The 9,135-nt window shown below is 37.1% G+C and overlaps 1 long non-coding RNA gene across 1 annotated transcript; it reads right to left on the bottom strand.

The window, feature by feature from the left end:
• Positions 1-2,598: 2,598 nt before the first annotated feature.
• On the bottom strand, positions 2,599-4,639 carry LOC149269888 (uncharacterized). The gene is made up of 3 exons (XR_016268863.1): positions 3,933-4,639; positions 3,317-3,846; positions 2,599-3,192 (listed from the first exon to the last, which is right to left on the bottom strand). It is a non-coding gene; the product is annotated as an uncharacterized LOC149269888 (long non-coding RNA).
• Positions 4,640-9,135: the final 4,496 nt, after the last annotated feature.

Raw genomic sequence — 9,135 nt, 5'->3', positions numbered from 1 at the left:
CTTGTGCTTGTGTTGGTGCAATTGGCTTTTGGTCCCTTGGTGCTTGCGTCCCGTTTGTCTGTGGTGCTGCTGCTATCCGCTATAATCCCTAATTAGGCGTTTGATATATATGCGCCGCTGTTGCTGGCAGCCGACGAGCCAGAGACGACAACCTGAGCCACAAGCTGACAAATTGTAATTGCGTGGCAAACAAGCGGAAATCGGCTTAGCTGACAGTGCAATATAGAGAGAGGGAGGAAGAGGGAGAGGAAGGAGAGAGAGAGAGAGAGAGGCTGGGTGGCTGCTGTTAGGGTTCGGCCGCCTGTCTTCCCTTTTCCTTTTTATATTGAGTTATTAGCCGCTGAAATGCTTTGGCATACTTGCGGGCGACTTAATCTTGGCTAAATGGCTTAGTCACGGTGGCTAATAAAGTGTGTGCGTGTGTGTGTGTGCGGCTGCTCTCTGCTTATTGACTGTCAATGGGTATGCAAATTTGTTTGTTGCGGCTCACCGAATGACAAAACACATTCCTAATTTCACTTTAAAAGCGTCATTTTCCGCATTGCTGGCATGCCAAAACGCCCGATGTTATGCAATGTTTTTCGGGTCGCGCAAAGGCACGAAAATTCTTTTAGGGAGAATGCGGATGTATGTGTGTGTGTGTGTGTGTGAATTCCTTCAAATTTTCGGCATGTCATTTTATTAAATTCAAAGAAAAACGCGTTGCGCTAAGGTGGAAGAAGCAGAGCAGCAGCAGATGAAGAAGGGCGCTGGATGCTGAATGCTGGGGTTGAGGCAGGAGGCGGGGCTCACTTATGCGTAACATTGCGTAAGTGCAGCTGTCAGGCCGAGGGCCGAAGAGCTAAAGCAGTCGCTGCATCTGCATTGCATGCCAGCTTGGGTGTGAAAATTGCTGGAAAATGCATTGAAACTTTGATTTCTTTTGACGTGTGCGTATGCATGTGTGTGTGTGTGTGTGCTTGAATTGTGGCAGAGCATTTTGTTGTGATTCGCATTTTACGCTGTTTGTGGCACACATGACAGCGGCAGCCACTCAACCTAATGTAAGTGCGGGACGCTAAATGCATATTTTCCAATTGAAAGTATTTGCGACAGCTTTCTGATGCATATATTTAGTTGATGTATTGGTGATGCTGTTTTTGTTGTGCGTTGATGTGTGTATGTTGTGTATTTTTGCTGTATTAGGCACGTTGTGAAACATAAAATACTTGAATTAATTCTTGGAATTGTATTTTAAAAGTTATATAAATTTGAATTACTTTGTTTTGTGGCATATAATTTTATGTCTAGTATGCTAAGCCAAGCTTCCTCTGAGATGGGCTATAAATAGATATGGCTCTACATAATTATCAAATTTAAAAATATATTTAAAGGAGTCAAAGATCTCAAAACTTTCTTCTGTCAGACTTAAGAGTCTGTCAACCCATTTTCAATGTTATTGCTATGTAAACAAGTATGTAAACTAAATACTAAGTGGGCGTATTCAGTTACAGCATTGAAGTCGGGCAGAGCTGATTACCTAATACTCGTTCAGGCTCTAATAGCAGCTACATTATGTTTCGAGATGCAAACCAACAATAAATAGATTATATCATTTAAGATAGATTTTCTTGGGGAAACAAATGCATACTGAACTCATTCACCATTTGTTACGCTACAAAAATTTTTATTTAGATTATCCAGAGACCGACTTACCTACCAACTTACCTGTTTGGATTATTAAGAATATTTCAAATACTCTTAAAAATAAATATTATAATTGAATATTAATATAGTTTAATTAGTTGATAAAATATTACATAATTATTATTATTTGTATAAATAATTTCTAATATATTTTTCATATACTCAGTATAACTTTAAATTTTTTTAGGTAAAATAAACAATAAGGTAATATTCACAAATATTTTATTGAGTATAAACAATATATTTTACATACATACATTTTAACAGCTTTGATCTAATCAATTAGCAAAAAAATTAAAAGTTCAGAAGGCTTCATTTTAAATATTATATTATTTAATTGTTAATAATTTCCGCAACTCTGCATCCGAACTTCTTTTCTAATTAGGCTATTCAGATTAGATCTATATCCATTAATAGTTAGCATAGTTATGTTCTTAATCTCTAGTTGGCCTACTACAAAAGCAATGCATCATTTTACTTATTATGTTATGCTTTGGCCCTTTTGTTTTGATTTCCTTTTTCTTTTTTCTTTTTTCATTCAGCAAAGCAAGTTGAATATCTGCCGCATAAATCTTTATATTGTAAGACAAAAGTTTTGCCAGCTCGTACAATGCGATTCCCCAAACTATTTTACCTCATTTGCTGAGACCTGCGACTAGACGCATACTTAAAAGCTGAAAAAAAAAAAAATAGTAGACAGATATACAGAGAGAGACGGAACGAAAGAGAGAGAGAGAGCGATAGCAAATGCAAGTTTAGTTTTTATATAAAGTTACAGAAGTCGAAGAACAACTGCAAAACAAAAACTTTCCATTTTCAATTTGCTGCAAGACTTTATATATACATACTAGCTGGCCCGGCAAACGTTGCATTGCCCTCTATATTATTTCTAGGTAAAAAATTGTTGAAAGCTATGTTGTTCAGGCTGGGATACACTGATAAATTTATTAATCGGATTTTCATTCAAGCACCTTGTTGTAAACGACATTCTTCGTTTTTTGGTCGGGTGCAAGAACAAATAATGCGGATCGTTTGCCAACACGTGAGCATGCCACGTATAATTGACCATGAGAAAAACACGCATTTTCTAGATTGAGGCCACAAATAGTCAAAGATTGGCCCTGTGACTTGTTGATCGTCATGGCGAAGGCAAGACGAAGCGGGAATTGAATTCGTTTAAATTCAAAGGGCATATCTGTTGAGCTCATCGGAATCCTAGGAATAAGAACTTCCTCATCTTTAAATTTTCCTTTGAGTATCAACGCGTGAATCACATTGCTCATCAGTTTTCTTATCACCAAACGCGTTCCATTGCACAGTTTTGGTTGGTTTAAATTTCTAAGCATGCAAATCATGGAGAATTGCTCTTTTCATAGCTGTGTTCATTTCTTGACGCCGGTCAAGTTGTTCTTCCATATTGCCCATGAAGTATATTTGCAAGAATTTTTGCTGTGCATCTTCAATAGGTTGCAATGATCCAATGCGATGGCAAATCTGGCCTTGAATCTTTAAATTCAAAGCCATAGTTATAGTTATATTTACAAACACTATTTACAGAAATCTAACAAACTACATTATTCAAAATTTTTTTTTGGCAGTCATAGAAAATAAAATTTTTAACGTAAATTACCTTAAATATCCGTCTCCAATATTTTCCGCCCCAAATTATGTCATTTGGAAACAGGCATTGTATTTTTGAGTGTTCGCTAGAAAATGTCGTGATTCTAGTGTTTCGCCATAAAGCAGGGAACGCAATGGCTATGGTGACCGCTAATGGCAATGTCACTTTACCACTAAGGCAGCACAAACCGGGCGTTTCACCAGCAAACTTCAATGCGCCACAATGCTAGCAAACAACGTCCATTGGACCAATGCAAACTAAACGATTCAAGCTGTAATCAATGGTGCAATCATATCGAAACGCTGCTCGATTCAAATCAATCCTTGAACCATTTCTTATTGCCATTTCACGGGCTGCCTCTCTTTGAGAAGCACGAATTAAGGCCCTTCTTCCCTGGGTACTAACGCGGAGCCTTTCTCGGGCGATTTCTCGCTCTTCGTCAGATAATTGACTCGCGCTATTCCGTTGCCTAATTGCATTATGGGTCCGCCGGGAAAGATTAGATCTTCTAGGACGCGGCATTTTTATTAATAGTAGTACTGCCCTCGCACAAAACCATATAAAACAATCGAGAAATATAAATATAAATAATTTACACAAATTTATGTTTGAGACAAACAAATACCTGAACTTTCGAGATATTTAGCTTTTGTAAAAGTCCAAAAATACAATTTTTAATAATTAATGTTTTTTTTTGTTAATTTCGAATTTTGAATTTTGAATTTTTTATTTATTTTTGATTGTTAGGTTTTAATCTTTTGATTTTTTTTTTAATTTTTGCAGATTTTTGATTTGAAATATTTATAAAGTTTAAAAGTCCGAAAATATAAAAAGCCAAAAATACACTTTTTAATAATTACCTTTTTTTTTTTTAATTTCGAATTTTTAATTTTTTATTTATTTTTTGAACAGTCAGGTTTTAATCTTTTGATTTTTTGCAGATTTTTGATTTGAAATATTTTTCCTTTTGATTTGAAAAATTTTGTTTTTGTTTTTTTTTTTTTTTTTTTTTTTTTTTTTTTTTTTTTTTTTTGAATAGTCAGGTCTGCTCGAGGTCAGGAGACCGTAGACTGACTGACTACATTTGTTTATTTACTTCTACACTATTGTCAAAACTGTCACTGTTACCAAGCCTACTGGGTATAAAAAAAATTTGAACATTTGGGGAAAAAACCGCGTTTTTCAAGTATTCGGCAAATTTTTTCAGTATTTTTAAGACCCTATACTAAACTCGTTGCGGAGACAAATCCAACAAATCAAAAACCATGAAAATTGGTTCAGCCCAAATCAAGTTATAAGCGGTCTTCACTTTGACACAACTTTCTTTTATATATATAGATATATATGTATATATATTTCTTTTAAGTATCTTAAAGAACATATTTTTTTTTATACTTGTATTTGTTGCTGCTTTAACAGGAAGAATAACATTGAGCAGCAAACAATCAGCAGTCAAAAATTTCATTGTCGAGCAAATACAACAACAACAACAACGAGTTGAACGAGGGCTAAAAAGTTTCGACAGGGCGTGAAAAATACAAAGAGCCGACAAAAAAAAAAAAAAAAAAAAAAAAAAAAAAAAAAAACAACTTGAAAATAAAAAGAAAAAAAAACTAGAAAAAAACTTTTTGCAGCAACAACTTTACAAAGCAGCTAACAAAGTGTTGTAATGGCCGGCAAAGGACGCGCCTTGCCACGCCCCCGCCCCCTCGGCACACTTGACTTTAGGCGTCACAACAGCAAAATGTGTTGCAACGACCTTTGCGGCCTCTGCGTCGCATGCCACACACTCACACACACGCACCGCATGCTTTGAGCGCGACGCAACAGTCGGCCACGCCCACACGGCTAGCGTTCCTCTCTGCTGCCTCGGCTGCCCTCCGACTCCTCGATTTTACTCTGGGGAATACGCCTTACCTAATGAACATGCCAAGTGGCGTCTGCGGCTGTTGTTGTTGTTGTTGTTGTTGCTGTTGTTGGCATTGGCACGTAGTGTCCTGGTCTAATGCCCCCCTCTGCTGCTCCGCATCTCCCCCGCATCACCTCCACTCTTGAGATGTCTAGCCTTGTCAGTTTTAATGTTGCTGGCATTGAGCGATGCCTGTGATTTGAAAGAGTTCATTAAGCTTGTTAGTTAGTTTGTCCAACTGGGAGAAATTCTTGTTGTTCTTCGTCTTTGCCAGTGTCGCCCTCTTCTTCTTCTTCTTTAGCATCATCTTGTTGATATTCCAACAGCTGGCTACAGTCTAAGGAGCTCAGAAGCAGCTGGAATTGAGCTCAAGCCAAGGAGACGTTGAAGTTATTTAGTTTTACAAAAGACACAAAAACATTAAAGCACCAAATTGAATGAGTATGTATTAGAAGTTTGAGATTATATATACACATACATACATACTTACATACTTATATATATATAGATGTCTATTGATGAAGATGAACTTGTATTTATTCAAAGTTATAAATTGTTCTATATATAAATGTGTAAATTTTCATACGAAAGCAATATAAGTTTTGTTCTTTATAAAATAAAACAAGTAAGAACGTTGCAGTCGGGCGTTACCGACTGCGGAATACTCATTCACATCCCATCAACAATTTAGTAGTTAAGTTTCGTTTTAATACTGTAGAATATACAGGTTTTTCCGATTTGCCACGCCCCAACTGGGCGTAGACACCTCATTTTTGGTCAGTTTTTAGAAAGAGATAACGTTACCCTAACTGCAAAGTTTGAATGCTTACCCTAAAAAAATGTGAAAATTACAGGGTATTTTTCTATATGCCACGCCCCTAAAGAGGCGTAAAAATTATTTTTGGGGAATCGATAGAGGAGGCTACCAGTAACTCAACTATCCAAATTTGAAGCTTCTAGCTATTATACTTTAGGAGATATAAACTTTTGCGGTTTGCCACGCCCCCTGTGGGCGGACATATATCCGACAAAACTTTTTGGTCTTGGGTGATCAGTCCGAGTATATATACAAAATTTGAGGTCTCTGCCATCAATAGTGTCCAAAATATAGGAGAATTTTAAAAATCACTATATCTTCAGGTCCGATTTGCCACGCCCCTAACGGGCGTAGACTTATAATTTATCTTCAGACTTTATAGAATCATACCATTAGCTGACGTGCAAAATTTCAGCATTCTAGGTTTACAACTTTAGGAGATATAGTTTTATCCGATTTGCCACGCCCCCAATGGGCGTAGATATATCCGCCATAGCTCGTGATCTTGGGTGGTCAACGCGGACCTACATACCAAGTTTCAGCTTTCTAGCTCTTCAACAAACATGATTTCTGGTATATGGGAAAATGCATTTTCCGATTTGCCACGCCCCTAGTGGGCGGATCGGGAAAATTTTAACACTTTATAAATCGGAGATATACACGAGTATGTGTTCCAAATTTCAAGTCTCTAGCTTCAATAGCGCCGAAATAGATTGCGTTCATACGGACAGACGGACAGACGGACGGACGGACAGACGGACAGACGGACGGACAGCAAGACGGACATTGCACAAAACCAATATACTGATTCACTTTCGTGAATGAGTATAAAAATCAGAAGAAACTGCTCAAAAATAAGCTTGAAATATATATATATGTACATACATATATAAATTGAAAAAAAAAGGGTAATAAGAATCTTTGTAAAGCTAAAATTTTAATTTATCTTAAATTTTAAATTGAAACAAAAGTGTAATTCTATCAATTAAAATATATCGTCATATTTCCGCGAAATGTTAGTATACATACGCTTAAATTGAAATCTTTTTTTTTTTTTTCGAAACTAGAGCGAATTTAGTTGTTATTTTTTTGCAAGTATGTGACACAGATGTTTTCTAATCGTTATGCATTAAAGTCCCAATTTTAAGGTTTGATTTGCAAAGTTTTTGTTTAAGTTTTTTTTTAAAGTAAATTCCCACAAACTTTATTAATTGACGTGTCAGAAAAAAATTCATTTAATATTAATATTTTATTTTTAATCTATAAATTTAAAAAAATATATTATGTTTTTGTTTATCAACCATACCCATTCTCTTTAAATCCATTTTCCTGCTCAAAACAGCAAATTCTAAAAATATGTTAAAAACAAGTAAGAACGTTGCAGTCGGGCGTTACCGACTGCGGAATACTCATTCACATCCCATCAACAATTTAGTAGTTAAGTTTCGTTCTAATACTGTAGAATATACAGGTTTTTCCGATTTGCCACGCCCCAACTGGGCGTAGAGACCTCATTTTTGGTCAGTTTTTAGAAAGAGATAACGTTACCCTAACTGCAAAGTTTGAATGCTTACCCTAAAAAAATGTGAAAATTACAGGGTATTTTTCGATATGCCACGCCCCTAAAGAGGCCTAAAAATTATTTTTGGGGAATCGATAGAGGAGGCTACCAGTAACTCAACTATCCAAATTTGAAGCTTCTAGCTATTATACTTTAGGAGATATAAACTTTTGCGGTTTGCCACGCCCCCTGTGGGCGGACATATATCTGACAAAACTTTTTGGTCTTGGGTGATCAGTCCGAGTATATATACAAAATTTGAGGTCTCTGCCATCAATAGTGTCCAAAATATAGGAGAATTTAAAAAATCACTATATCTTCAGGTCCGATTTGCCACGCCCCCAACGGGCGTAGACTTATAATTTATCTTCAGACTTTATAGAATTATACCATTAGCTGACGTGCAAAATTTCAGCATTCTAGGTTTACAACTTTAGGAGATACAGTTTTATCCGATTTGCCACGCCCCCAATGGGCGTAGATATATCCGCCATAGCTCGTGATCTTGGGTGGTCAACGCGGACCTACATACCAAGTTTCAGCTTTCTAGCTCTTCAACAAACATGATTTCTGGTATATCGGAAAATGCATTTTCCGATTTGCCACGCCCCTAGTGGGCGGATCGGGAAAATTTTAACACTTTATAAATCGGAGATATGCACGAGTATGTGTTCCAAATTTCAAGTCTCTAGCTTCAATAGCGCCGAAATAGATTGCGTTCATACGGACAGACGGACAGACGGACGGACGGACAGACGGACAGACGGACAGACGGACGGACAGCAAGACGGACATTGCACAAAACCAATATACTGATTCACTTTCGTGAATGAGTATAATTAAACAACCTTTTTTTTTTGCTGCTCTTAGCTAGCTGAAAATAATTTTTGTATTATTAAATTTAGTTGTTATGCGAGGAGTATATTAAATTTACTTCACACTTGGCTAAACACACACGCACACACATGCTCACACATATTATATGCGGTACATTTGACCACACACACACTCACACGCACACACAGAGTGCATCAAATGAAATTCGTATAATGAAATTAATTAACTTGCTTAATTAAATATATAATATGCAGCGTTGCAGAATCACACAAGCTTGTTTTGATTTTGTTTTCGTATAAGTTTTTTTTTTAATTTTTTTTTTTATTTTTGATTTCATTTAATTAAGCCAAAAAACGCATTGCCTTAGTGTTAACAGACCAGCGCAGCGCAGCGCAGTGGCATGTCAACTTGTTGCAAGCTGGTTTGGGCTCGGGTGCTCGAAGCTAGCCGAGCTCAAACACAACTCAAACCTCTCGGCCTGTCGCTGGCGCTCAACATTGCGGAAGTCATTTACGTGCCATGTTAATGGCAAGGGCATGTTTTTTGGTCGGCGCCCTGTTGTTGGGCTGTGGGCGCCCATGTTACGGCTGGGAGCTCTGTTAACATTTTTGTCGCGTGTTTTGCGGTCTGTTGTTGCGGTTGTGGTTGCACGCAGACAGCGAGCCGACAGCCCGACTGGCCGACTGTAGACTGCCGACTGGCAT

This window comes from Drosophila arizonae, chromosome 3, assembly GCF_054131065.1.
Source record: "Drosophila arizonae isolate 15081-1271.41 chromosome 3, UAZ_ARI_1.0, whole genome shotgun sequence".
Classification (NCBI taxonomy): Eukaryota; Metazoa; Arthropoda; class Insecta; order Diptera; family Drosophilidae; genus Drosophila; species Drosophila arizonae.
The sequence above is the reverse complement of the archived record's forward strand: the minus strand, read 5'-3'. Positions and strand labels throughout refer to the sequence as shown.